The sequence below is a fragment of the Pelodiscus sinensis genome, chromosome 26 (genome assembly GCF_049634645.1).
Source record: "Pelodiscus sinensis isolate JC-2024 chromosome 26, ASM4963464v1, whole genome shotgun sequence".
Lineage (NCBI taxonomy): Eukaryota > Metazoa > Chordata > Testudines > Trionychidae > Pelodiscus > Pelodiscus sinensis.
In genome coordinates, this window is record NC_134736.1 from 22,156,716 (window position 1) to 22,182,380 (window position 25,665).

General features: G+C 52.6%; 10 non-coding genes across 10 annotated transcripts; 5 read left to right on the plus strand and 5 right to left on the minus strand.

Annotated features, from left to right (window-relative positions):
* Positions 1-3,064: 3,064 nt before the first annotated feature.
* Positions 3,065-3,137, plus strand: TRNAQ-UUG (transfer RNA glutamine (anticodon UUG)). The gene has a single exon. It is a non-coding gene; the product is annotated as a tRNA-Gln (tRNA).
* Positions 3,138-3,991: 854 nt separating this feature from the next.
* Positions 3,992-4,073, plus strand: TRNAS-UGA (transfer RNA serine (anticodon UGA)). Its single transcript has one exon. It is a non-coding gene; the product is annotated as a tRNA-Ser (tRNA).
* A 2,268-nt stretch (positions 4,074-6,341) lies between these two features.
* Positions 6,342-6,414, minus strand: TRNAF-GAA (transfer RNA phenylalanine (anticodon GAA)). Its single transcript has one exon. It is a non-coding gene; the product is annotated as a tRNA-Phe (tRNA).
* Positions 6,415-8,033: 1,619 nt separating this feature from the next.
* TRNAV-AAC (transfer RNA valine (anticodon AAC)) lies at positions 8,034-8,106 on the minus strand. Its single transcript has one exon. It is a non-coding gene; the product is annotated as a tRNA-Val (tRNA).
* A 3,961-nt stretch (positions 8,107-12,067) lies between these two features.
* Positions 12,068-12,139, plus strand: TRNAE-UUC (transfer RNA glutamic acid (anticodon UUC)). Its single transcript has one exon. It is a non-coding gene; the product is annotated as a tRNA-Glu (tRNA).
* Positions 12,140-16,522: 4,383 nt separating this feature from the next.
* Positions 16,523-16,596, minus strand: TRNAT-UGU (transfer RNA threonine (anticodon UGU)). Its single transcript has one exon. It is a non-coding gene; the product is annotated as a tRNA-Thr (tRNA).
* Positions 16,597-18,146: 1,550 nt separating this feature from the next.
* Positions 18,147-18,229, plus strand: TRNAL-UAA (transfer RNA leucine (anticodon UAA)). Its single transcript has one exon. It is a non-coding gene; the product is annotated as a tRNA-Leu (tRNA).
* Positions 18,230-20,096: 1,867 nt separating this feature from the next.
* On the plus strand, positions 20,097-20,312 carry LOC142820567 (small nucleolar RNA U3). The gene has a single exon (XR_012897794.1). It is a non-coding gene; the product is annotated as a small nucleolar RNA U3 (small nucleolar RNA).
* Positions 20,313-22,355: 2,043 nt separating this feature from the next.
* TRNAA-UGC (transfer RNA alanine (anticodon UGC)) lies at positions 22,356-22,428 on the minus strand. Its single transcript has one exon. It is a non-coding gene; the product is annotated as a tRNA-Ala (tRNA).
* A 2,749-nt stretch (positions 22,429-25,177) lies between these two features.
* On the minus strand, positions 25,178-25,252 carry TRNAI-AAU (transfer RNA isoleucine (anticodon AAU)). Its single transcript has one exon. It is a non-coding gene; the product is annotated as a tRNA-Ile (tRNA).
* Between the last annotated feature and the right edge of the window lie 413 nt (positions 25,253-25,665).

The following is a 25,665-nucleotide window of genomic DNA, read 5'->3' on the forward strand; positions in this document are numbered from 1 at the left end:
GAGAGGCAGCGGCTCCCTCCACATGGTCTCCAGCCGGCTCCCTGGGGGTGGGGCCTTGGCTGCTTCCTTGCTGGCCTAACAAGAGAGCTCTTTGCCCTGCCTCCATGATCCTCCTCACAAAGCTGATAGGCTGGGTGAGAATGCCACTCACGCTCCGCTCCCTGGGATGCACTGAGTGATGGAGCAGACAGATGGGAGGTGTTGGTGGAGCAGGTCACCCACCTGGCCCCTGAGCTCAGCCCATGCTGGAGGCAGCCAGGCGGCTGGGAGGGAGCCAGAGCCGGGCAGGACCAGGGGACAGGAAAGGGGCGAGTCAGAGAACAGAGACAGGGGAGCAGGAAAGAACATCCACAAACCCAGCCTAACTCCTTGGCCGGCTGCCATGTGAACCACGAACCCATCAGCCGCCAGCCCCCAGCGCTTTCCCCACCCTGCAGCCCAGCCCCACAGCTGCTCACTGAGCCCTGCCCAGACAGCAGCTCAGGACTCTGCCCATTGAACGGCCATGTCTTCTCCAGAGCCCTCCAGCATTTCAACGGGCACAGAGAGGAGCCTGCTGCACCTAGAGAAATGCCAAAACACAGGACTGAAGCCGGGACCTTTAGATGGCCAGTCCAATGCTCACTGAGCTGAGCTACTGTGGCTGCTACAAGCTGGTTCTCTTGGCCTCTAATTCTCTTTCCCAGGTGCTTGGCAGCCCTGCCCCACACAAGCCATGCTCTGCCCAGGAAGGCAAGACAAGCATTTCCCTCCCCGCACTGTTTGACTCACTTCCTCCCCCCTTTCGTGCCTTAGCTCCTGGGCTGACCTAGTGGCTGAAGTGGTCGGCACCGTGGGGAGGAAATTGGGCAGCTAAACCCTGTTGGGAAGACTCCTGGAGCGACTCGCTTCCCTGCCAACTGAGCCCTCTGGGGCCTTCACTCCTCATCTGCAGCCCCCTGCTCCCTGCCTGGGCAGCTCCAGGATCCATGATTCCCCTGACGCCTGTTGTGCAGCCCCTGCCAGCCTGGCCCTGTGGTGCCCTCGCTCCTGAGTTGCAGCCCCTGCCGTCTGGCTGGAGTAAGAATTTGATATCTGTTTATATTTGTATTTCTGGTTTAATGATGTAGCAATGTGGGATTTCTGTTAAGGCAGGGATAGCGTTTTAGGCCTTTGGTTCAATATCTATTTCTTTGTTCTAAGGTTTAGTAAGTGAGAGACAGAATCTTGTCTTGTGTCCATGTTAATGAGATTAGAGGAATGCTGGCGGCTCCAGTCTCAGTGTGATTGGTTTGATTAGGGCCTAATTTACAAGGCCTTTTGCATTTGCTCAATATAAAACACTATTGTTTATATTCTTCTTTGAAGGCCTCTGTACAAGCAGGGCTGTTTGTGTGTGAATGAGGAGTGTGTGGGCCTGGAAGAGATGAGGAGTGAAGGCCTTCGTGAGAGCCAGATGGCCAAGAAAGGTGGGAGTAATGCAAGTGAAGACAGACTGACTGGAGTCAGAAAAGCCATCAAGTGTGCATCCATGATTAACGAAGGGCAAACTGACGACTTTAAAGGTGAAGGTCGGCATCCCTGAAAACAAATGCAGGATAGGATAACTCTCGGAGATGTTTGGAATCGTAACTTCAAAAGAAAACACACCGGACACAGACTGACACAGCAAAACCCTGGACTTCAACAGAGGAAAGGGTTATAAAAGCAGGGTGCTTGTCATGGAACTTTAGGTTTGTCTTGCCAACAACTCCAGGATTTCGACCGACAGAGCCCGGCTCCCCTCTGCGATCAGTCTGGCTGTCCAGTAGATTGATTCAGACTCTGGACTGGTAACTATAGCATCATCTGGTGGGACTGTGTGTGTGTGTGTGTGTATGTCGGTGGTTGGGTGACTGAAAAGCAGATGCTACTGTTGTGTTTTCAACCCATGCGGCATGCTGCCTTCTCCCCTATGAAAGATCTCATGTGCTTTGTTTAAGCATAACAGTCTCTCCCAGCCCCACAGGGCCCCTCACTCCCAAGCCAGAGCCCAGGTTCCCTCTAAGCTGTGTGGCATCCCGGCAGCTACTTAATGACCCTCCCCAGCCAGGGACTCAGGACTCTGCACATGGAACTGCCTCAGCTACAGCAGCAGCTAAACTCTCCCTGTCAGCCAGACCCTCCTGCCAGTCGGGTCTCGCTGCCTGTTCTCTTACCCCCATCGACGGCCAGCAGAGCCACCCGGCCACGGGAAACAGCCGCACGAGTGGCCCTTTCAGAAAGGAGCCTCAGGCGGCTGAAGGCACGTTGTGGGCTCTGGAACAAGGTGGGTGGGGCAGGCAAACAGCTTGCAGGTGGGGGAATTAGCTCAAGTGGCAGAGCACTCACTCACCATGTGTAAGGAGGGGGGGATCCATATTCCCCAGTGATAGTGGAATCCTCACTTCCCCTTTCACAGGCAGAGCCGGCCAGGGGACTAAGAGCCTCCTGTGGCCCCTCTCCTACTTGATCTCTCCACTGGGGCAGAAAGCTCCTGGGCCACATCCCAGAGACAACTTGCAGGTGGAGCAGAATTAGCCGCATTGGAAAAGTGCTGCCTCTGCTCCATGGTCTGTGCTGTGCAGAAGAACAAGAACCACGTCCAGCTGGGGAGGAATGGCCACAATCCATCTTTTGGAGTTTGATTTAGCAAGTCCATCTAAGACTCGCCAAATCAAACTCAGAGGGAGAGGGCTCCCCCACCAGCTTCCAGCACTTCTGCTCTTTGTTCCCTTTGGCTTTCTTCTGCTGCTGGTGGGGGGGAACAGGCCCCAATTAATTATGCAAATGAGCATGGCAATAAGATAATCTGTACTTCATTTGCATGAGCTTTTGGGGAAGAGAGATGCAGTATGGAGATAGCCTAGGTGGTAGATAGCCATGAAGTAACATAGACTCAGGAAAAATCCCTGGGCTGCAATCCTTAGTTACACACAATAAGAATAATTCACTAGCTCAGACGTGATTTCTAAACCTTCAAACAAGGAAAATAATAAAACCTGATGGACTAGGGAGACTTTTACCTACCCACACATTTCAGGAAGTCCAATTCTGTGTAAGGCAAGACTGTGTGGCCTAATGGATAAGGTGTCTGACTTTGGATCAGAAGACTGAGGGTTCAAGTCCCTTCACAGTTGCATTTACCTTCCTTTATTGATGCTTGTGGATCCTGCTGTCTTTGGCCTGGAAAGGTCCTATGTAACAATGTGTTTTTTCTGTAACCCTATGGTAAGGCCTGTAGCTATTCAGCAGGTCTAAACTAAAGCCTTCTTCTGCAGCCAGACTGAAGAGCAGCAGCAATTAGCTGTAAAGCCTGGAGTCACATGCTCACATTCCATCTAAATGACATTGAAATAGTGTCACACTAGGCTGTGAGAAGGGCTCTTATCCTAGTGGCACCCACTGTCACCAGGCAAGAAGGAGATCTCAAGGTGGGTAGAGAAAACTTAATTACCAGCGTTTTGTCTGGCATAAGACTGCTTACCAATAGCTGTGGTTGTGCAACTGGTATTCTATGATTCTTGTCCTCACTTTCCTATTGTTTGTCTGTGTGATAGTCTGGTTTGGGTCTGTTTCTGACTGCTGTGTGATTGACTTTGTGTGGTGTAAATCAACTAAGGCGGTGAGGTCTGATTGGTTAGGTCATTCTGTTACAGTATGTTCAGATTGGTTAGTGAAATTTTACTAAAATAATTGGTTAAGGAAGAACTAAGCAGTATTGAGTTTCTCTATATAAACCTGGGTCCCAGAAGGAGACCAGCAAGAAGAAGAAAAGGGGAGAAGAGAAGAGGAAGGAAAAGGGAAAGGAAGACCAAGAAGGAGGAGAGAAGACCTTGAAGCAGAACTCACCTCCAAGGCAGCCTAAGAGCAGAACAACCGGGACTCCTCTGCACAGCTGTTGAAATGGTTTGCTGTGTGAATTCTATGGCAGCTGACATTAGGTCCTATGTAACAATTATTTACCAGTTTCCCTGTCTCAGTCTTGCCCAAAGCTGTGGTGGCCGAGTGGTTAAGGTGTTGGACTTGAAATCCAACAGGGTTACCCTGTGTAGGTTCAAATCCTGCTCACAGCAAGGCCTGTGTTTTGGCCACACCCCTTCCTAGGGCAACAGCTGAGTTACCAGCAGTGTGGCTGTTAGTGTCAGTATCTAACTAATTGCACCATTAGGCCATGTCTTCACTCAGGTAGAGATTTCGGCCACAATCCATCTTGGGGGCTATGTCTACACTGCAGGCTTTTTGCGCAAAAACTTGCAGTGTGTCTACACTGCACACACATTCTTGCACAAGTAAATTGACAGTAGAGCGTCAGAAAACAGGGCTTCGTCTGGAAGGGTTATTCCTCTCCCCACAAGAGCGCAGTGTAGACAGGCAACATGAATTTCTTACGCAAGAAGCCCCTATGGTTAAAATGACACTCTACTTTGACTTAGATCCCCAGGAGGCACTGGGGAGTAATTACTTTGAATGGCCCTGGGCAGGAGCTATTTTGAAATAGCAGCAGTGGAGCATCCACACTACCACTATTTCAACTAGTTATTTCGGAAGAGGCGTTATCCCTTGTGCGATGAGGTTTACAGATTTGGAACTAAGCCGTGGCTGGCTTTTGAGGTGAATGAGTAGGAAGAGAGAGAGGTGACTGGAGGCTCTTTGCCCTCTGGATGGCTCTGATTGTGAAAAAAACAGGGACCACGCAACGCTGCAGAATGTGGGTCTTGATCCCTCTGTCTCTTGCATACGAAGTTAGCGCTCTACCACTTGAGTTAATTCCCCTAGTGTACAAAGGCCAAACTTCTTGGTGACTCTTCCCTTCTCCACAGGGACGTCTGTCTTCTAGGTCAGTTAGTCGTGGGAAAGGAGAAGGCTCCAACGAGGCTCCTCCTCACACTCGTGCTTGTGACCCTCATTCCCTCTCTGGCCTCAAGGGCAGATCTCAAGAAGGAGACTCCCTGCAGCAAAGTCAGGGGGGCATTTCTGAGATGGCCCCTGCTCTGCAGCCTGTCCCACCTGGCCATTGTCATGGACCCTCTGTGAGGTCATCACCTCCCAACCTCCTTTAGCCAATAAGCTGAGGGGCTGCAAAAGGCCCTTGTGACGCCCTGAAAATAATCGGCGTAACGACATTCCGCAGGAGTGTTTTCCTTGCACTAGAAGGGGCAGTGTAGACAGCTTCTTCTGGTGCAAGACCTTCTTCCACAAATATGGTGGCTCATTAGCGATATTCCACGTTTAGCCTCATTTGCATATTACTCATGCAAGAAGCCGCAAGTGTAGACATAGCCTTCTTGTCAGCTCCCTGCAAAACACCCCACAACGGTGAGTGAGGGTGAGAGTGGATAAACCCAGCTGTGCTGCAGAGAAGCTGTTAGATGGGGAAAGAGAGGGGCCCCCTTGGCCTCACCAAGCAACTCACACATATAAGAAAACTGAAGTTGAAAAAGCCAGTGTATGTGTCAGGATGGCCGAGTGGTCTAAGGCGCCAGACTCAAGCTACTGTCTTTCCCTCAGTGTGGTGCTCTGGTCTCTGAATGGAGATGTGGGTCTCCCCTGCCATTGTAGAAGCGCTTGCTTAGGATTTCTCTGAGGCTGCATCTACACAGCAGTGTTATTTGGGCGTAACGGCCATTACTCTGCAATAACAATGGGAGCGTCTACACAGCAATTCCATTATTCCGACGTCTGTAACGCTCCATCCAGACCAGTGGTCTGAGGAGCCAGGAGGTTTCCAGGCTGCAGACAGACAAGCCCACAGGTAAAGACAAAGCAAAGTCCCAGCCACTTCCTGCTCAGCCCAGCAGGGTCTCTGTGTGGCCCCCAGATCTTTTGTTTCCCAATGCCTAGGTGCAGGGGCCCAGATTCAGCAACACTCACAGGAGGGGGCTGGTTTGATGCTTCACCCCACGGCCCAGCAACAAGCCCCCGAACTTCCCCTCCTTTGAGAGCCCCTCCCCCCCGACTCTGTTTGCTTGAGACCCCAGAGCCCTCCCTTGGGCTGCCTGGCATGTGGGGACTCAGGTCCAGTGGTGGATTTGCAGAGTCCCACAACAGCTGCTGCCAGCGTGCGGATGTGCACGTCTGTCTGGGGTTACTGGGCACCGGCCTGATTGGGTGAGTCCCGGATTCTGTTCCTGCCAAGGTGGACAAAGCAGCAGGGAGAGAGGAGCTCAGCTGGCCTTCTTAGGGGGCTGGTTTGATGCTGCTCAAAAGTGAACTTTTTCCTTCCCTGGCAGAGGAGGGGCAGGACTTGCTGGCTCCAAGGCAGATGAAGCCCTTCCAGGAGGCACAGCTGGGCTCTTCACAGAGAAGCCAAACAAGGGATAAACCTCAAGGGCAAAGGCTTTTGCCAAAGCCTGGGATTGAACCAGGGACCTTTAGACCTTCAGTCTAATGCTCTCCCCACTGAGATACTTTGGCACTTAGCAGCCCCCCCCCCCCATACCTCCTTGTGAGGCTGCCACTTCGCCTGACTCAAGGACTTGTCTTTCCCTCAGTTGGGCGTTCTGGTCCCCAAATGGAGACGTGGGTTCAAATCCCACTTCTGACATATCTTCTGTTTTATATCTAGAGCGGTGACCTCATTTCCCCATCTCCCCTGACATTGTAGGAGCCCTTGCTCCTCCCACATGCTCAGGAAAGCATTTCTCAGGCTGCATCTACACAGCAGTGTTATTTGGGCGTAACGGCCATTACTCTGCAATAACAATGTGAGCGTCTACACAGCAATTCCATTATTCCGACTTCGGTAACGCTCCATCCAGACCAGTGGTCTGAGGAGCCAGGAGGTTTCCAGGCTGCAGACAGACAAGCCCACAGGCAAAGACAAAAAAAAATCCCAGCCACTTCCTGCTCAGCCCAGCGGGGTCTCTGTGTGGCCCCCAGACCTTTTGTTTGCCATTGCCCAGGTGCAAGGGCCCAGATTCAGCAACACTCACAGGCCCCACAGGAGGAGGCTGGTTTGCTGCTTCACCCCACGGCCCAGCAATGAGCCCACAGACTCGCCCTGTGCTCGGGGAGCCAGGTTTGCTTTGTGAATTGTGTGGGGGCAGGTAACATCAGGCCTGGGCACTGGGATTATTTACCAGTTTCCCTGGGGGCCCTGCTGTTTTCACAGCACAAATATCTTTCCCATCACCCCTTAGTCGTCCCTTTCCCAAGCTGAGAAGAAGAAGTTCCATGAACTCCTGGGAGCCACTGTTCCAAAGAAGAGGCATTTCCCGTGGAAAAGATGGCCAAGCCCAATCCCCTACACAGAGCCCCAGAAAATACCAATGGAACTGGGCACTTGTAAAGCTCCCTCTCGGGCAGCGCTACGGAATGGATCCGGCTGGCCATCGGGCTGACTAACGCCATCAACAGACGAGTCCCCGTGAGACTTCTCAGCCCAAGTGCAGAGACTGTGGAGTCTCCCACTCCCAGCCCAGTGGCAGAGGGGCAGCGCCCTGAGGAGGTGGGTCCCAAGCAGCAGAGACCTTTGAAGGGAACGGAGACGTAAGGTCAGAAGGAAGGGGAACAAGTCACCTCTTCTCAGGTGAGATGTGCTGGGAAACTACCAGATCGGGGGCAAGCCAAGCTCCAAGGGCTGGTTCCTGCCTGGTGGCTCCTTGCAGGGCCTGGCTTGAGAAGCGCCAAGGAGCCGTGTGTGGCCAGGAGACAGGGTGCAGAAGGAACGTGGATGCAGGAGCAGGGTGGGGGGAGCAGGAAGAAGGGAGGGTATCAAAGGAAGCTGGGGGTGCTGGGTGGGAAATGGGGTGGCTGGGGTCTGGACCTGAGGCAGGATGTTATGTGGCTTTGTGTCAGTAGTGGCACTTCCAGGGTGGGCCCTGGACTGAGTGGCTGCAATGACCTGGTCCCAGGCAAGGCACCGCTGAGAACTCTCAGCCCCAGCCCTGCCTCCTCCCATCTCAGCCTAACCTGTTTACCTCTCCCACATGCTCCTGAAAGCCAGCACACAGGCCACCCAGCCCTGCACCAGGGGGCAGGCCCTGAAACTGCCTTGTGGGCACCCAGAGGAACAGCAATAAGAGAAGACCCTGTGCTTCTGCCTGGCTTTGAACCAGGGACCTTTTGCGTGTTAGGCAAATGTGATAACCACTACACCACAGAAACACACTTAACAGGGGTTTCTGCTGCCGCACTTAAACTTGCGCAAATATTCGGTTGCTAACCCTTTGGCCAACAGAGATTGCTGCAGGGCAAAGGAATTCTCTGTTGTGAATTTTGTGCCCTCAGGAAGGGACCAAACTGAAAGACCACCTGGGGACTCCAACCTAAACCCTGGGACCAAGGGGTTTACAAGCCAGAGAATCAAAGTTTGCTGCACTTCTCCCTCTCACAACCCTGCAGAACCTCAAGGTCAACTGTACAGCCCCAGCGGCGGGGGGAGATAAGCATGTTACAGCCTCTGCCCACTGAGCTGTAGCTTTTTGTGTCCAGGGAGCCAGACACCACCAGGGTGGAAAGGCAGGAGGGAAATGGGGAATGGCAGAACTTTGCAAGACAATGGTGTTGTCTGGAACCATAGAGTAGAACAGTTTAGAGGTGGGTCTGAGTAGGGCACCATGGCTTAGCTTGCTAAAGCACTTGCTTTATAAACAGAAGATCCTGGGTTCAAGTCCCAATGGTGCCTTTCAGAGCCTTTGCTCACATTTACTTATGCCCTTCTGGCCCTTCTGGCACACAGAAGAGGCCACCCATGGAACTGCTGTTTCAGGAAAAGGCTGATTGGGGAGGAGTGTTGGGAAGAAGGAAACCACAAGCCTGGAGCAGGTGCAGAGGCTGCTGTGACTGGCACTGGCAAGGCAGGGCTCTGACTGCAATTGCTGGGTCAAGAGAGCCAGCACCACATGCCCTTGTGATTCCCTGGGGGTGTCAGAGCCTAGAGAGCCTGAGGGTGCAGCCTCTGCAGCTCCTGCAGCCATGGAGAGTCAGGGTATGTGGGCATCAGGTGCTTCTCACTTGTGGTTTCCTTCTTCCCAATCAGCCTTTTCCTGAACCAGCAGTTCCATGGGTGGCCTCTTCTGTGTGCCAAAAGGGCCAGAAGGGCATGAGTAAATGTGAGCAAAGGCTCTGAAAGGCACCATTGGGACTTGAACCCAGGATCTCCTGAGGATCTTTTAGCTGAGGGATCAGTTTGCCTGGTTTATGTGTATTGGTGCCAGAAAACTTTAACGGTTTGTATTCATTTAAAGAGTCCACATACAATGGAAATCCAGGGTGCAATAGAACTGGAGAGATAAATGTTTTTATTAAAGGAAGATTTTTCAAAGGGGCACTTGGATTTGAACCAAAGATGACTTGATCTGCAGTCAAACGCTCTGCCACTGAGCTACACCCTCATGCAAAACCCTTGCCTGCAGCCAGTGTTGGGCACTGGGCAGGGAACAAGAGGGTGTGACACATCTCATGTGACCCCAGATTGTGACTGATCCTAACAAGGGATTTGTCCTGAACGCAGCAGAGCTGGGGCAGGACATAGGTTCTGTCTACACAGAAAAGCGATTTTGGAATAATGGCCGTTTAGAATAACAATGCCAAAGTCCGTGCAGCAATTCCGTTAATGTGAAATAATCTGAAGTAACAGACGGGTTATTCCAACTTCTGCAAACCTCACTCTACGAGGAATAACGCCTGTTCCCAATTAGCTATTTCAGAATAATGCGCGTGGAGATGCTCCACTTCTGCTATTTCATAATGGCCCCTCCCTAGGCCCGTTCTAAGTTATTTCTCCCTGGGCTCTAAATCGAGGTAGGTTGTCTACATTAGGGGAGCCTGACTCGGACTATTCTGAGTGTAGAAGTGCTATTTCAAAATAAGCTATTTTGGAATCACTATTCAAGACCAGCTTATTCCAAAATCAATGTGCCGTGTAGACGTAGCCAGAGAGTCCTGAGAGATGAAGCTGTTGGTGGGAAGCCAGGAGAGCAGAAGCCAGTCTGAGACCTGAGTGTCCCAGGTCCCCACCAGAAGCTGTATATGCAGGTCCTGTGGTGTAAGGGGGAGCACTTAGGACTCTGAATCCTGCAATGTGAGTTCAAATCTCAGTGGAGCCTGCTTGGGCTGGTTGCTGTGAGCCCTTCATGCTCTGTGGGTTTAGCATTCCTTGTGCTGAGGTTCCCCAGGGTGAGTTTTACTCCTGTGCTGGGTGTCTGAGGCCCAATGGAGCTTGGTCCCCAGATTGATCAGACTTGTGCTCAGGTGCCTGATGCTCTCCCAGCTGTAGGGCAGGTCACCTGCTCAGCCCATGCTGGAGGCAGCCAGACAGTGTGAGCTGAACAGAGGGTTTGGGTGGGGAGGGGGGTTGTATATTTGGGGAAGGGTCCTGAGTCCTGGCTCCCAGCCACGTGCCTTGGCAGAAAGACCAACGGCCCCTGCACAAAGCGCATTGTGGGAATAAGAGTTGGGGCAGCAGGAAAGGGGCCGGCCCCTCAGCACCAGCGAGCAGGCAGGAGAAGATGGGAGTGAATCCTGCTACCTCTCGTGGGCAAAGGCAACACTTTTCCAATGGAGCTAATTCTGCCCCACCTGCAACCTGTCTCCAGTGCTCCTGCCACTGCCTGGCCCAGGAGAGCTGGCACTAGCCCCTCTCCCAACACTCCACCAGGCCCAGCAGCTCCGTGCCCCATTAGGTGGGTTTTTTCGGAGACCAGGGAGGAAGAGGGAGGGGTCTCTGGATGCTCAGAGCCCCAGAGTCTGCCTGTGAGAAGAAGGAAGGAGAACACCACAGACACTGAGGAATGTGGCTTTTGATCCCGCTGCCTCTCACATGCTAAGCAAGGGCTCTGCCCCCGGAGCTAATTCCCACGGCTGTGAGCAGTTTTCCTGCCCCACCCACCACGGGTGGGCTACACGGGGCCAAATATCGGAAAAATCTCTTCCTCAAAAAGGATCAGCAGATTTGCATTTCTTCTGTTGGAGGGGATGGGAAGAGCACAGTCTAGGTGTAGTCTAGACTCAGGGGTGATGGGACACAGTTTCATGTAATAATGACAGGGGTGCACAAAGCAATAAGAATTTTTTTCTCCAACTCAAGATCCCGGGTGACAGAATGAAACTGGTAAGTAGCCAAATTAAAAATAAATTAAAAAGAAGCATTTTTGTGCCCAGTGGAACTCCTTGCCACAGGATGTTGTGAAGGTGAAATCTACAAGAAGGTCCAAAACAGAATGGGATAATGTAATGCAGGAAAGGTCAATCAATGGCATTTAACCAGGATGGACAGGGCAGGTGTCCTGATCTGGTGTATTCTATAAGCTGAGAATGGGCAACAGGAGGGATCACTTAACAATTGTCTGTCCTGAGGATTCCCACTGGGCAATGACATTGGCTGCTGTTGTGAGACACAAACCTGGGCTAGTTGGGCAAGTGGCATGGCCCAGTCTGGCTGCTTTGATGTTCTGTTTGGTTTCTGTTCTTGTCCCCTCTGGGCAATGGAAAATGGACCCATGTCCTGAAGGGGACAGAAAGTGGCCTGTGAAAGGCTAGTTTAGGTAAGGCAGGCATGTTCAAAGTCCGGTCCATGGGCCAATTGAGGCCCGTGTTCCGGTTTAATATGGCCCCCCAGGTAATTTGGCAATATCTATCTTTTATGGCCCCCAACGAATCCATATGTATTGAGATGAACACATTGTAAAATCTCAGTTAATGTCAGTTGGTCTAAATCAGTTATAAATATATTTGGACACAACATGTATACTTGGTGTTATGGTCCTCTTCATATTTTTTGAACTTAAAAGTTGACAGACAACCTTTATTACCAATAATATGTAATGTACTTTACAATGTTCCTGACATATATTTCAGCTTCCTGGATTTTTTTTTCATCTGGCCTTCAGATATGAAAGGCAGAGTGATTTAACACCTGTTTAGATTTGTCATCCATGTGACGAAATGAAAAGTATGCCGTTTGCAATAAACTTTGCATAAAATAGTTAATTTGCATTTAATTTTAATGGTTCAAAGAATGTCAGGCAAAATGGTCGGCCCTCACGCATGTTCACTTCATCAAATCTGGCCCTCTTTGAAAAAAGTTTGGACACCCCTAAGGTAAGGAAAGAACCCTGTATATGTGTCCCTGATGGTCTAGTGGTTAGGATTCAGCACTTTCACTGCTGAGGCCTGGGTTCAATTCCCAGTCAGGGAAACCAACCTCAGTTTTCACCTGACATCTGCCAAGTCATTTATCTTACCTCATTGTTACAGCAGCTGTGACCCAAGAGGTTCACTCAGGGCCTCTTTTCCACCTCTCCCTCACTGCCAAGACAGCACCTGCCATTTTCACAAGCCCTTCAGAAGGGGCAGAGCTGGGTGACTCAAACTGCCCCTCCCCTCTCCCATGTGGGCAGCCCTGCAGGAAGCTCTGTGGCACACACAGCACTAGCCCAGCGCAGTGTCAGGTCGGCACAAGATCCATTGGTTCGCTTTGGTTGTTGAAGGAGACAACCGAGAACTGGCTCCAGTAACCTGGGGAAATGACCCACCAGGCCTGGGCCCCTCGGAGAGGCAGCAATTCCCCACTGGGCAGCTCCGTGGGCAGAGTCCGCAGAGTCCTGAGCCCCTGGCTGGGCAGGGCTCAGTCAGAAGCTGTGGGGCTGGGTGGGGAAAGCGCTGTGGGCTGGTGGAGTCGCGGTTCGTATGGCAGCCGGCCAAGGAGTTAGGCTGGGTTTGTGGGTTTGTGGATGTTCTTTACTGTTCCCCTGTCTCTGTTCTCTGACTCGCCTCTTTCCCGACCCCTGGCCCTGCCCGGCTCTGACCTCTGCCTGGCTGCCTCCTGCATGAGCTGAGTTCAGGGGCTGGGCTGGTGACCTGCTCCACCGACACCTCCCGTCAGTCTGCTCTGTCACTCAGGGAGCAGCTGAGCAATTGTGCCCTTGAGTGGCATTCTCAGCCAGCCAATCAGCTTTGTGAGGAGTTCATGGAGGCGGGGCAATGAGCTATTTTGTTCGGTCAGCAAAGAAGCAGCCAAGGCCCCACCCCCAGGGAGCCGGCTGGAGACCATGTGGAGGGAGCCGCTGCCTCTCCCCTCTGGGGCCTGTCTCCATCGCTTCAGTCACTGCCAGGCAATGGGAGTGCGAGTGGACTCCCCAAGGGGCACACGGTGAGAGACAGGGGGCTGGCGGCTCAGGGAGGGGCGGTCCCAGGAGGCAGAGGGCACCTGTGACTCTTGGCTGGCAGCTGACACTCTGCTCCTTGCTTCCCTCCCGCTGCTTCACCTCCCAGGGCTTCTTTCCCCTTCCCTGTCCATAGCAGGCAGCTACACAAAGGCAAGTCACCAAACCAGACACCCCTGTGGCCAGCATGGGGCTTGAACCCACGACCTGGGCGTTATCAGCATCAAGCTCTAAACAGCTGAGCCAGCAGCCCACGAGGGGCCCTTTGGGAAAGACCCCACAGGCAGTGCAGGGACGTCTCTGCCACTGCCACGAGCTCGTCTCTGATGGGGCCACGGGCGACTCACTGAGATGTGGGCTGGCTAGTCCAGCTGGTTTGAGGTTTGGTCAAGGTGGCTGGTGGCTGGCATGGTGCACTGAGACCCAGGGCAAAGAGGCAGCTGGAATCTCTTGCTGCCAGCACCTTGCCTCCCAGCTTCTTCCCTGTCGGCAGCAGCCGCAGCCCCTTTCAACCAGTGGATCAGCCTGTGAAGAGAGGCAGAAATGGGGCCAAGTAGCGAGTCAGGCTGAGGGGGGCAGGCAAAGCTCATCTTGCCTTGCAGGGCCACTGGCAACAGCTTCTCTCTTGTGCGCTGCTGCGGAGAAAAATGCCCTGAGAGGGACAAGAAAGACCAATTTAGAAGGGGTCATCTATTAACACCAGGGGGACAAGAGCCAGAGCCTGGCAGCTCCTGGGGACCACAAGGGTAAGCAGCAAGCTCCAGGCAGGTTAAGTTTTAGGGCCCAGCCCATCTCAGTCAGGCAGACCATAGCATCAGACTGAGCTCCAGACACCCAGCACTTTCTCTGGGGAGCCTGTAGATAAGGAGCCCAAAGCTCATAAAGCCGGAGGGTTTTGCAGCAACCAGCCCAGCCCCAGCAAGTCCCACAGAGATTTGAACTCAGCTCACAGGATTCAGACCCTGAGCGCTGCCCCTTACACCATGGGACCTACATGAGCCAGCAGTGACTCAATTAGGCTGAACTAGAGTTCTGGCTCATGCCCACTGGGCCCAGCTTTGCTTGTTTTCCTTCCACCCAGAGCCCCCTTCTTCTCCTGGGCTGCAAGGAGCCTCCCTGGGACGCCCTGAGACAGGCACAGGACTCTGCCTCCCCATAACCAGCCCCGCCCCACCCAACTGGCTTTGGAAGAACAAAGCGGGGGGGTGGGGCTAGCTAGACTGGTCCCTTCTTACACACTTCAAAATGTCCATCCTTTAACAGGCCAAGACTGTGTGACCTAAAAGATAAGACAGCTGCCTTTAGGTCAGAAGACTGAGGGTTTGAGTCCCTTTGCAGTTGTGTTGATTGTGCTTGTGGCTTTTCGTATCTCATGCTTGGAAAGGTTCATAACAATATGTATACTTTAGAAGGCCTCTAGCTATTTGGCAGATCTAAACTAAAGCCTTCTGCAGGCAGAGTGGCAGCAAATAATTGTAGAGCCTGCGCTCACATTCCATCTAAATGGCATTTCAATAGGGTCAGGCTAGGCTGTGAGAAGGGGCTTTGATCCTAATGACACCCACTGTTACCTAGTAAGAAACAGATCTCAAGGTGGGTGGAGAAAGCTTAGTTAACAGCACTTTGTCTGGCAAAAAACTGCTTATCGATAGTTGTGTTTGTGCAATTGGCATTCTATGATCATTGTCCTCACTTTCCTATTGTTTGTCTGTGTGATCGCTGTCTGGTTTGTAACTGTTTCTGTCGGCTGTATCATTAATTTTGCTGGGGGAAAATCAACAAAGGCGGTGGAGTATGATTGATTAGGAAAATGATAATAGTATGTTATCTTTGGTTAGTAACATTAAACTAAAATAATTGGTTAAACAGGACTCAATTTTCACTATATAAACTGGGGTCCGAGAAGGAGACCAGGGAGAAGAAGGAAAAGGGGAAACGAGAAGAGGAAGAAGGAGGAAAAGGAAAAGGAAGGAAGAAGACCAAGAAGAAGGAGGGAGACCTGGAAGCAGAACTCACCTCCGAGGCAGCCTCAGACCAGAGCGCCCAGGACCCCTCTGTACGACCGTTGAAATGGTTTGCTGTGTGAATTCTGTCAGGTGACATCAGGCCTGGGCACTGGGATTATTTACCATTTTCCCTGAGCTGGTAGGACTCACATCTGTGATGGCCGAGTGGTTAAGGTGTTGAACTAAAAATCTAATAGCACTTCCCTGTGCAGGTTCAAATCCTGCTCACAGTTTGTGTTTTGGCCACACCCCTTCCTAGGGCAACAAGGTACCCAAACTCTGAGACCCCTGAGAAGAACGTGCCTGTCCCATCAGAAGGGACACCTGGGCTATGTTTACACTTGCAGCTTCTTGCATGAGTAATATGCAAATGAGGCTAAATGTGGAATATTGCTGAGCCTCATTTGCATAGCTAAGGAGCCACCATTTTTTTCAGAAGAGGCTCTTGCACCAGAAGGAGCGTTTACACTGCCCCTTCTTGTGCAAGAAAAACCCTCTTGCGCAATGCACTTACACCTATTACTTTTCACTAAACACCATTATCAGATTACCCGGTGCACATTCCTACCTTCCTTTGTGCACACACCATACCTGGGGCTCTAATTACTGGCCACCTGCCTTTCACAGAGATCATTGATCCTTGTGACTTTCAGGTACATTCACATGGCAGCTGTTTGAACATAATGTGCTTCTATTGCATGATCAGCACCAGAGTCTCCGGTTGTGTCTACACTGTGAGTTTTCTCAGCAAAAGATGTGCTAATGAGCAGGGCTTGCCAAGCAGCGGGGAGCTCTGCTCGCCAGCCACACGGTTTCGCATGGTTCTGCGCTCTGCGCACACGCAGATCGTTCTGCACATGTGCAGATCGCTCTGCTCCAGCTCTTCCGGGATGTAATTACTTACATCCATGGGCGAGTAGATTCCATTATTTGCAGAGCCCTGGTAATGAGGGTCTCATTTACATGAGTCATGATCTCATTTGCATATTTTCTGACAAACTGGTTTTGTGCTGGGGTTGTTGTGCAAAAAACAAGCAGCATGGAAGTTTTCTGTTTGTGCAAAACCCCCTTTTTCTGCAAGATCAGGATACCTCTTTTTGGGAGCATAAGAATCTTGTGGAAAAAGGGAAATTTGTGCAAAAAAAATGTTCACACTGCTTGTTTTTGCACAGCAATCCCATTGGCTGAAAATATGCAAATGAGATTGTGACTCATGCAATTGAGTCCCTCATTAACATATTTTTTACAGAGAAAACTTCTAGTGTAGCTAGTGTACCTAGGGCACCTCCTGCTCTTTGCTATTATCCTATTCCCACTGTGAGGGCACCACCAAGCTCAACTGAAGGTAAAACCAACTCCAGATACATGTTGAAGAATGGTGGGAAGAAAAGACCCATTGACCTGGCAACAAGGCACCACTGGGAGTTGAACCCAGAATCTCCTGCTTACAAGGCAGGCGCTTTAGCCAACTAAGCCACGGTGCCCTCCTTGGAAGCAGCCCTAAAACTGTTCTACTTTATGGTGCCAGACACCCCCTTCCCATTCCAAAGTGCAGCCGTTCCCCATTCCCCTCCAGCTCTTGCCATGACTCAAGGTCTGCGCAGCCCAAGACATTTGATTGGCAGCTGGTACCCAAAACCTTTTTGTCAATTGTAGCAGCAGACCCCAAAGGGACAGACCCAAGGCAGCCGCCTGGTCCTAAGGCTGGGCCTGCAGCCAGGGGGAGGGAGAAGAATCTCTCCTTTCAGCTGGAGTTGAATCAGCCACCTAAGGGCACTTGCCGAGCACCCGCTACAGGCCTCTGCTCTGCCAGCTGAGCTATGGAAGGTGCCTGGGGCAGGCTGCTTTGCCTATGTTGGCCCTCTCATGAGTGCCAGGGCAAGAGACCCCGAATGGGAGGGGCAGAGGAACCCAGCAGCACAGGGGTGTCACTGGCGCTTCACCCGCAGAAGGACCCTTGAGTGATCCAGGCAGAAACGCCGCGTCTCGCTCCCTGCAGCTCCCCTTGCTGCCCTGGCAGGCGCTGCCCCTTCTCCCACTGGCCTGGGCCTGGCCTCCCTCCCCCGCCTGGCACCACAGAAAGCCCCTTGGCATGAGCCTGGGCAAGCTTAGGCCCTGGGCTCTGGGGCCAGCCCCGTTGTGTGTCAGAGCCCCCTGGCCACAATGCTACTCCAGGGGGCCTGGTTCCAGGGCCTCCTAATCCCAGGGACTGGGGGGCTGGAGGCCTTTGCCCTGGAGCCTCAGAGCTCCCCCAGTGCCACCTTCCAGGAGGGGGAATCTCCCGCAGGGCCGGTGCGATGTAGGAACCTCTCCCAGGGCAGTGCCCCCAGCCCAGTCCCTGCCCCTTGCGGGGGCAGGTAAGAGATACCCCCTCCCCTTCCCCAGAGAGCAGCCCCCCAGGGCTATAGGGGGCGGATCTGGCCCAGGGCTGTTCCTAGCAGAGGTGGCTTTGATCCCAGCCTGGGTCCAGGGAAACTGCTCCCAGCTCCCAGCATGTGCGAGGTTGGGGGAGTGAGCAGATCAGCGTTTGCAGATATTTACACTTATTTGCATAATGCGGATGCAGATCTGCAGGGCTCGGCAATTAGGGCAATCTACCCGCCCGTGGTGAGTAGATTTTAGCCCGGTGCGGTGCTCAGTGCAGTCTGTGCATGCACAGTGATATGTAAATAAAATGTTACTGGTCTGGCAAAAGTTTGTGAATGGTTTGTCTGTCCATGGTATAAACACAAAGGCTGGAAACACTGGCCTGATCCCTGGGGGCTGGCCGAATGCAAGGCAGGGAAAACATTGGGTGAAGGGAGGGGGCATATTTTCCCCACCAGGCCTTTGTTCCTCGGAATCCCTGGGGACGTTGGGTTTTGTCTCATTTTTCTTCCCTTTTACCTGCTTCCCTCTTTGCTGTGAGGAGGGGGCAGCTCTCGCCCTCGCGGTGGGAAGCCATGGTACAGGGATGGGATGGGCACATGCTCTGAGAGGGAGTCCCTGGGCTGTTTGGGGAGAAAAGTTTCTCATGTCTGTTCTCCTCCACACCACCAGGATGGCCAAGTGGTTAAGGTGTTGGACTTAAGATCCAATAGACATTTGTCTGCGTGGGTTCAAACCCCACTTGTGGTAACTTCCCTCCTTTGGCGAGACATTGATCAGGAGGGTGTTTAATCCTGCTGTGAGGCAGGGGACTGGACTTTGTCTCTGAAGGTCCCTTGGGCTATATCTGCACTGGTGGGTTCTTGTGCAAGAACACATCCACGCTGGTGTGTGTGAGCTGTGCTTCTGTGCAAGAGCATCCATGGCAGTGTGGATGCTCTCTTGTGCAAGAAGCCCTTTCTTACCGCACTTTACTATAAAACTTCTTGCACAAGAGCGAGTGGGCAGTGTGGCCCTTCTTGCGCAATAACCCACCAGTGTAGACACAGCCTTCCAGTTCTAGTCCCAGTTCTGATTGGCTGAGCAGGGGCCAGTCACAGGGGGGAGACTCAGGACTTTGTTAAAGCGACGAGGAGTCCTGTGGCACCTTATAGACTAACTGAAGTGTAGGAGCATAAGCTTTCGTGGGCAAAGACCCACTTCGTCAGATGCATCTGACGAAGTGGGTCTTTGCCCACGAAAGCTTATGCTCCTACACTTCAGTTAGTCTATAAGGTGCCACAGGACTCTTTGTCGCTTTTGCAGATTCAGACTAACACGGCTACCCCTCTGATACTTGATTCAGGACTTTGTTGTTCTCCTTAAGTCCCAGCAAATGAGCCAGAACCAATCGACTGCTCGGGGAATTGTTCTGCTTCTCGCCAGTGCTTGTCTCTGAGCAGCTCCTGAGTCTCTCTGTGTCCCAATGCTTCTAACCCACTGGCTGAGCCATCCCTAGGCTGGGCTGTGGGGCTGTAGCTCCTTTGAGGCACTTTATTCTGATCCATCAGGGTGTGAAACTCCAGACTGAGGGGGAGTTTCAGCATCAGGCTTCTGGGTCCTTTTCTTCAGTCCCCACCCCACTCAGTAACCCACCCCCAGCCTCTTCCAGCACAGCCTGCCCCACCTTCCCCTATAGGGCTTCCACAGGGGCCTCTGTCCCAGGGGGAATGGGGAGCCCCTGCCCCCGGCACCCACCCAGCCTGCTGCTGCTCCCACAAGAGCATTCACCCGACACAAGTAAGTGCCTCTGTCCCCCCTGACCCCCGCTGCTGGTTTTCCCTCCTATGTAGCTTGCTGGCCTAGGTAAGGTCACATGAGACTGCTCATATCACCCCCTCAGCAGGGAGCCCTGGGCAGCCGCCCTGGTCATTCAGGTCTCAGGCTGGCAGGGCCTGCAGGGATACTGGGTTTGAATGACAAGGTGTTGGAGCAGCTATTAAAAGGCTTCTTCCTTGGCAGGGGCTTTGTGCTTGTGGATTGGCTATTTCTTGGATGACTGGTGCTTGCACATGCAGCTGGGCTTTAGCAAAGCAGAATGAAGTGAGTCATGAGTAACCCAGCGCCTCTGGAAATGGGAGTGGAGTAAAAAGTACAATATTGTCTAAAAAAATAAAATAACTTGAATAAAAATCAATGTCTGACAAAAATAAATGACTTGAGTAAAGTACAAACACCCAAAAAAGGTCTTGAGCAGTGTGATCAAGTATTTCTACTTAGTTATTTTCCACCTCTGCCTGGCAGGCAGGGGTTCCTGGCCCCTTGCTGGTCTGCAGACTGGCAGTTTGTTACCACTGACTTAGAGGAGCCCCAGGAACTGCAGTTTCAGGAAGAAACAGCAAGAGATTTTGATTGGCTGCCAGGTGCTCCACATGCTAATCAGGAGGCGTGTTTCTGTAAACAGGGACATGGAGCATATTCTAATATGCAGATTTCTAAACCTAGTGGAGTGTGTTTGAATGGGACAAGCATTTTGCTGACATTATTTCTGTTTCACACAGATGTTGTGTGAAAACATTCCTCATGAGGAGAAAGTGAATGCACATGAATGTGGGTGTGTAGCGAGCAGGCTGCTGTTAAGACTGTGCTTTTAGGGATCATTTTTATAGTTGGTAACTAGAGAAATACAGCTGAAAGTGGTTGGTCTCGCTAGCCATGAGGATGAGTGACAGTGTTCTCTTCTAAGCATGAAACAAGCAGATAGTGTTGTTTTAATGTAATTGCTGTCCGCTGTTGATGATTGTTCCTTCTTTCCTGTTGGGAAGCTGGAGGAAGAGAGCACAAGCTGAGTGGTTGGCTACTGTCAAAATGTTTAAAATTAGTTTTCAAGTAGAAAGGAGCAGGGATTTCACTTTATAATCCTGTTCTGGCTTTTCTTGAATTCCTGGTTTTACATGTGCTACCCTGATCCTGATGTCTTCATGTTGTTCTCTCACCAGCTTTTGGGTCTTTTTCCCTGTGCTTCTCACACTCAACTTAGCTAGTCTCTTAGATCTGCTTCATGCGTTGTCCCTCATCTGTTCCTTAGTGGCCCTGGGGGAGACAGATACTAGGTGCAGCCAGGTATTAATTATCCCTTGGGTTAGTGTCTTTCTCCCATAACTTGTAGCTAAGATATTTGTTAGTAACTGGCAGAGGCCGCTGGGGCTCACCCCCGAACAGGCGCCCACAGACTCAATATTGGTGCACAAGATGAAACTCACCCTGCTCCTGGAACAGGAACACTGACGAGCAGTGAGACCCCTCCCTGGCAGCACCGAGCAGTGAGAGCTGAGTGAAGGGGGAGGCAGGACCAGGGGGAGAAGGCTCCATGACTGCGTGAGAGGGAGGCTCTGTCCTGGCCAGTGGGGAATCGTTGCCTCTCCGAGGGGCCCAGGCCTGATGGGTCATTTCCCCAGGTTACTGAGTGGGGGCTGGAGCCAGTTCTGGGTTGTCTCCTTCAACAATCAAAGCAAACCAATGGATCTTGTGCCGACCTGACTGTGCTGGGCTAGTGCTGTGTGTGCCACAGAGCTTCCTGCAGGGCTGCCCACACAGCAGAGGGGAGGGGCAGTTTGAGTCACCCATCTCTGCCCCTTCTGAAAATGGCAGGTGCTGTCTTAGCAGTGAGGGAGAGGTGGGAAGGAGCCTGAAGTAACCTCTTGGGTCACAGCTGCTGTAACGTGTGATAGTGAAATAAAAGGTTAGGCAGTTGTCCAGAGGGTAAATTGACCAGGGATCTGTGGCTGGTTTCTTGGAACCAGACAGGACTTGTTCGGGGTAGGTGGGATTGGGTGCTAGAACCCCCCACCTGTGTATTAGGCCCGGGGCCATCTGGGGCACGGATATTGCTGAGGTGTCGGAGGGGTTTTGCTCGTGAGGCTTCAGGCAGGCAGCTGAAGCACTCTGAGACTGGTTTGTGGCCTATTTGGAGAGGTCACCAGTCTGGGGGCTGTAAGGAGCCCCAGATTTGAGCAATTCGCCCTGAGCGGACGCCCTCAGCTGTGCCCAGATACGGCCCGGTCCGTCTCAGGGGACCATTCTCCCTTGTCCAGAGGGACAAGAACAGCCAAACAGAACATCAAAGCAGTCAGACTGGGCCATGCCAGTTGTCCAACTAGCTCAGAATCCTGTCTCGGGACAGCAGACAGTTATTAAGTGATCCTTCCCATCTCCCATTCCCAGCTTCTGGAATGCACCAGCTAGGGACACCTGCCCTGTCCATCCCGGTTAAATGCCATTAATTGACTTTTCCTGCATTAAATTATCCAATTTTGTTTTGGGCCTTCTTGCAGATTTCAATTTTGCAACATCCTCTGGCAAGGAGTTCCACTGGGTGCAAAAATGCTCCCTTTTGGTCTATTTTTAACTTGGTTACTTATCAGTTTCATTCTCTCACCCTGGTTCTTTAGTAGGAGAAAAAATAATTTCTGCACCCCTGTCATCATCACATAAACCCCTGTCCCGTTGCCCCTTGCTTGTCCCTTTCCCAAGCTGAGAAGAAGAAGTTCCATGAGCTCCTGGGAGCTGCTGTTCCAAAGAAGAGGCATTTCCTGTGGAGAAGATGCCAAGCCCAATCCCCTACACAGCGCCCCAGGAAATACCAATGGACATTAGGAAAGCTCCCTCTCAGGCACAAAGACAGCACTTTACCAATGGAGCTAATTCTGCCCCACCTGCCCCCTGCCTCCAGTGTTCCTGCCACTGCCTGGCCCAGGAGGGCTGGTGTCCAGCAGCTCTCTGCCTCAGTGTGGCTGGCTTTTGGGGAGAGCAACTAGGAAGTAGGGGGGGCTAGTGCAGCCACTTAGCCCCTGGCTGGCTCTGCCAGTAAAAAGATGACGATGATCTCCCTGAACACTGGAGAATGTGGGTATCGATCCCACTGCCTCTCACATGCAAAGCGAGCGCTCTACCACTTGAGCTAATTCCCCTGCTGTGTTAAGTGTGGCCTTCTTGGAGGCTCTTCCCTTCTCCACGGGACGTCTGTCATCTAGGTCAGTTAGTCCTGGAAAAGGAGAAGGCTCCAAAAAGGCCTCAAGGGCAACTCTCAGCAAGGAGACTCCCTGCAGCAAAGCCATGGGAGAAGGGGGGGGGGGGAGGCAGAGTGTGGTCTCTTTGATGACCTCTGCCCTGCAGCCTGTCCCACCTGGTCATTGTTATGGACTCTCTGTGAGGTCAGCACCTCCCCATCTCCTTTAGCCAATAAGCTGAGGGGCTGCAAAAGGCCCTTGTGATGTCACTGCCACACCCACCCCTGCCCTCCAGGGCTAATGTCCTGCCCCAGGCAGCCCCTTTGCATGGCTGAGCTGCTCCCAGGGGTGAAAGTGACACATTTCTTACAGGGCCTGTTCCATTGGGCACCATCCCTTGGGCGGGGGGAGGCTCAAGGCAGGAAGTTGGGGGAGGGGTTGTGATAGGACAGTACCTGTAAGAAATTAAAATGTGGAGTGTGGGAGGCTCAGGGCAGGGATTTGGGGAGTGTGTGAGAGTGGGGGAGGGGCTCAGAGCAGGGGTGAGGATGTGGAAGGGTAGAGAAGTCAGGGCACATGCAGCCTTTGTTACTCACCTGGGTCGGCTGGCAGCTGACACTTTGTTCCTCCTTTCCCTTCTGCTGCTTCATCCCTTAGGGTGCCTCCACCTGCCCCATGCTGAGAGCCAGGCCCAAGCAGGAAAGAGGCGGGTGGGCCCTCTTGGTGTCAGGGTCTCACCCCCCATCTTCTTCCCACCATCGGGTGGTCCCTTTCAGCCACTGGGTCAGCCCAGGAAGGGGGCAGGAAATGGCCAAGTTGCGAGTCAGGCTGTGAGGGGCAGGCAAAGCTCATCTTGCCTTGCAGGGCCACCAGCAACAGCATCTCTTGTGCGCTGCTGTTGAGTAAAGCATCCCTGATGGAGAGCCACTGCCATCAATGTACTCACTGTAGCTGCTGAAGTAGTTTAGGGAGGAGTGCATTAGTGTGAAGAGTTAAGAGTCCCTGGCTCAATCCCCGTCCTTGGTGGAAATCTTTGCTCCTATGGCTGAGTCCTTGTGTGGGTCTATCTATACTAGTAGTACCTGTGGGTGCCATGGCGCCTGCTGAGCCATTTATGTGTGCCTGCCGAGTGACTGAGGCTGGCCCTGCCCCCAGGTGCATAGAGCAAGTGCTGAGCTGGCCCTGGGCACATGGTGTATGGGTGTGGTGCTGGCCCTGGGTGCATGGCACAGGGGTGGTGCCAGCCCTGGGGGTGTGGTGCATGGGTGGCACTGGTACTGGGCACATGGGCTGTGTCTACACTGGCCACTTATTCCGGAAAATCAGCCACTTTTCCGGAATAACTTGCCAGCTGTCTACACTGGCCTCTTGAATTTCCGGAAAAGCACTGACGATCTAATGTAAAATCATCAGTGCTATTCCGGAAAAACTATGCTGCTCCCGTTCGGGCAAAAGTCCTTTTCCGGAAAACTGTTCCGGAAAAGGGCCAGTGTAGACAGCCCAGATTTCTTTTCCGCAAAAAAGCCCCGATCGCGAAAATGACGATCGGGGCTTTTTTGCGGAAAAGCGCGTCTACATTGGCACAGACGCTTTTCCACAAAAAGTGCTTTTCCAGAAAAGCGTCCTGCCAATGTAGATGCGCTTTTTCCGAAAATACTTTTAACGGAAAACTTTTCTGTTAAAAGCATTTCCGGAAAATCATGCCAGTGTAGACTTAGCTCTGCCCCTGGGTGTGGGCGTGGCCCTGCCCTGGGTGCATGTGTGGCCCTGCCCCAGGGCGCTGAGAAGCTCCAAAAGGTTGGGGACCACTGGTCTAGACTGCGTTGTTATTTCTAGCTAAGAATGCAAAGTAGAGAAAGTAGAGACACCAGAGTTGCAAATGAAGCTGGGATTTAAATAGCATGTGCTTCATTTGCATATTCTTACCCATGTGCTGTTTTGAAAGTGAAAGGGCGTCTGGGGCTGCTAGTTCAAGGCCCTTGGTTTGAACTAACGTGATTCTTCATTTTTTGCCCTCTGTGCCTCCCCCCCAACATACCCCAATCCCCCCCCCCAACCTGTCCCCAACACACCCCTTCCCCACTTTCCTCTCCCCCTTCCCCTACTGGTAACACAAACAGGACTTTTCCCTGTTGAAAGAACAAAATCTCTGGGGAATGTGGGGAATGTAGAACTGGGGAGGAGCTGGGGAAAGAACCTGGGAGCAGGGTGGAGGCTGGGGGGGAAGGGGAGGTGGGGCTCAGGGCTAAGGCTAGGACTGACACCTTCCTCTAGTGATCCCACTGCCTTATGTCAGGGGCCTCAGCAGCGCTGGGGGGTGGCTCCAGGGGGAGAAGCTGGTTCAGGGGAACTTGAGCTGCTGGGCCACTGAAGCAGGCCACCAGCAGCAGCCTCTGTGCAGGGCTCACACGCTCCAGGCCTCCCGGTCATATTGAGTCTTCCTGTGTGGCTTGGGCTCAGAGCCTGCCTCCCACCTGGTGCCTTGAGGTAGCCACTGCAGCAGCAGGAATTTGGGCATCAGGTCCCCTGCTTTTCAGGAAAGGAAGACAGGCGACAAGGCCCTTTTAGCCACTGGATCTGTGCAGGCTGGAGCCTCCCCCTACCAGATCTCTGCCCTGCTTCCTGCAAAGCTCCCATTTTTGCTTATTTCTGCTTCCCTGTCCATAGCAGGCAGCTAAAGGAAGGGAAGTCACCAAACCAAACACCCCAGTGGCCAGCATGGGGCTTGAACCCATGACCTTGGCGTTATTAGCACCACACTCTAAACCAACTGAGCTAGCTGGCCTCAGATAGATTCAAGGATGTTTCTGCAGCTGCCAATGGCTCTTCTCTGACAGAGCCACTAGTGACTCACTGTGATGTGGGCTGGCTAGTCCAGATGCTTTGAGGTTTGGTCAAGGTGGCTGGCAGCCGGCATGGTGCACTGAGACCCAGGGCAAAGAGGCAGCCGGAATCTCTTGCTGCCAGCACCTTGCCTCCCAGCTTCTTCCCTGTCAGCCGCAGCCCCTTTCGGCCACTGGGTCAGCCTGGGAAGGGAGGCAGGAATGGGGCCTCAGCTTGCAGGATTCAGAGTCCTGAGCGCTGCCCTTGATGCAATGGGACCTGAACCAACCACCCCTCACTCAACTGGGCCAAACTGGTGCCCCAGTTCATGCCCACGGGGACCTGCTTTACTTGTTTTCCTTCCGACTTCTTCTC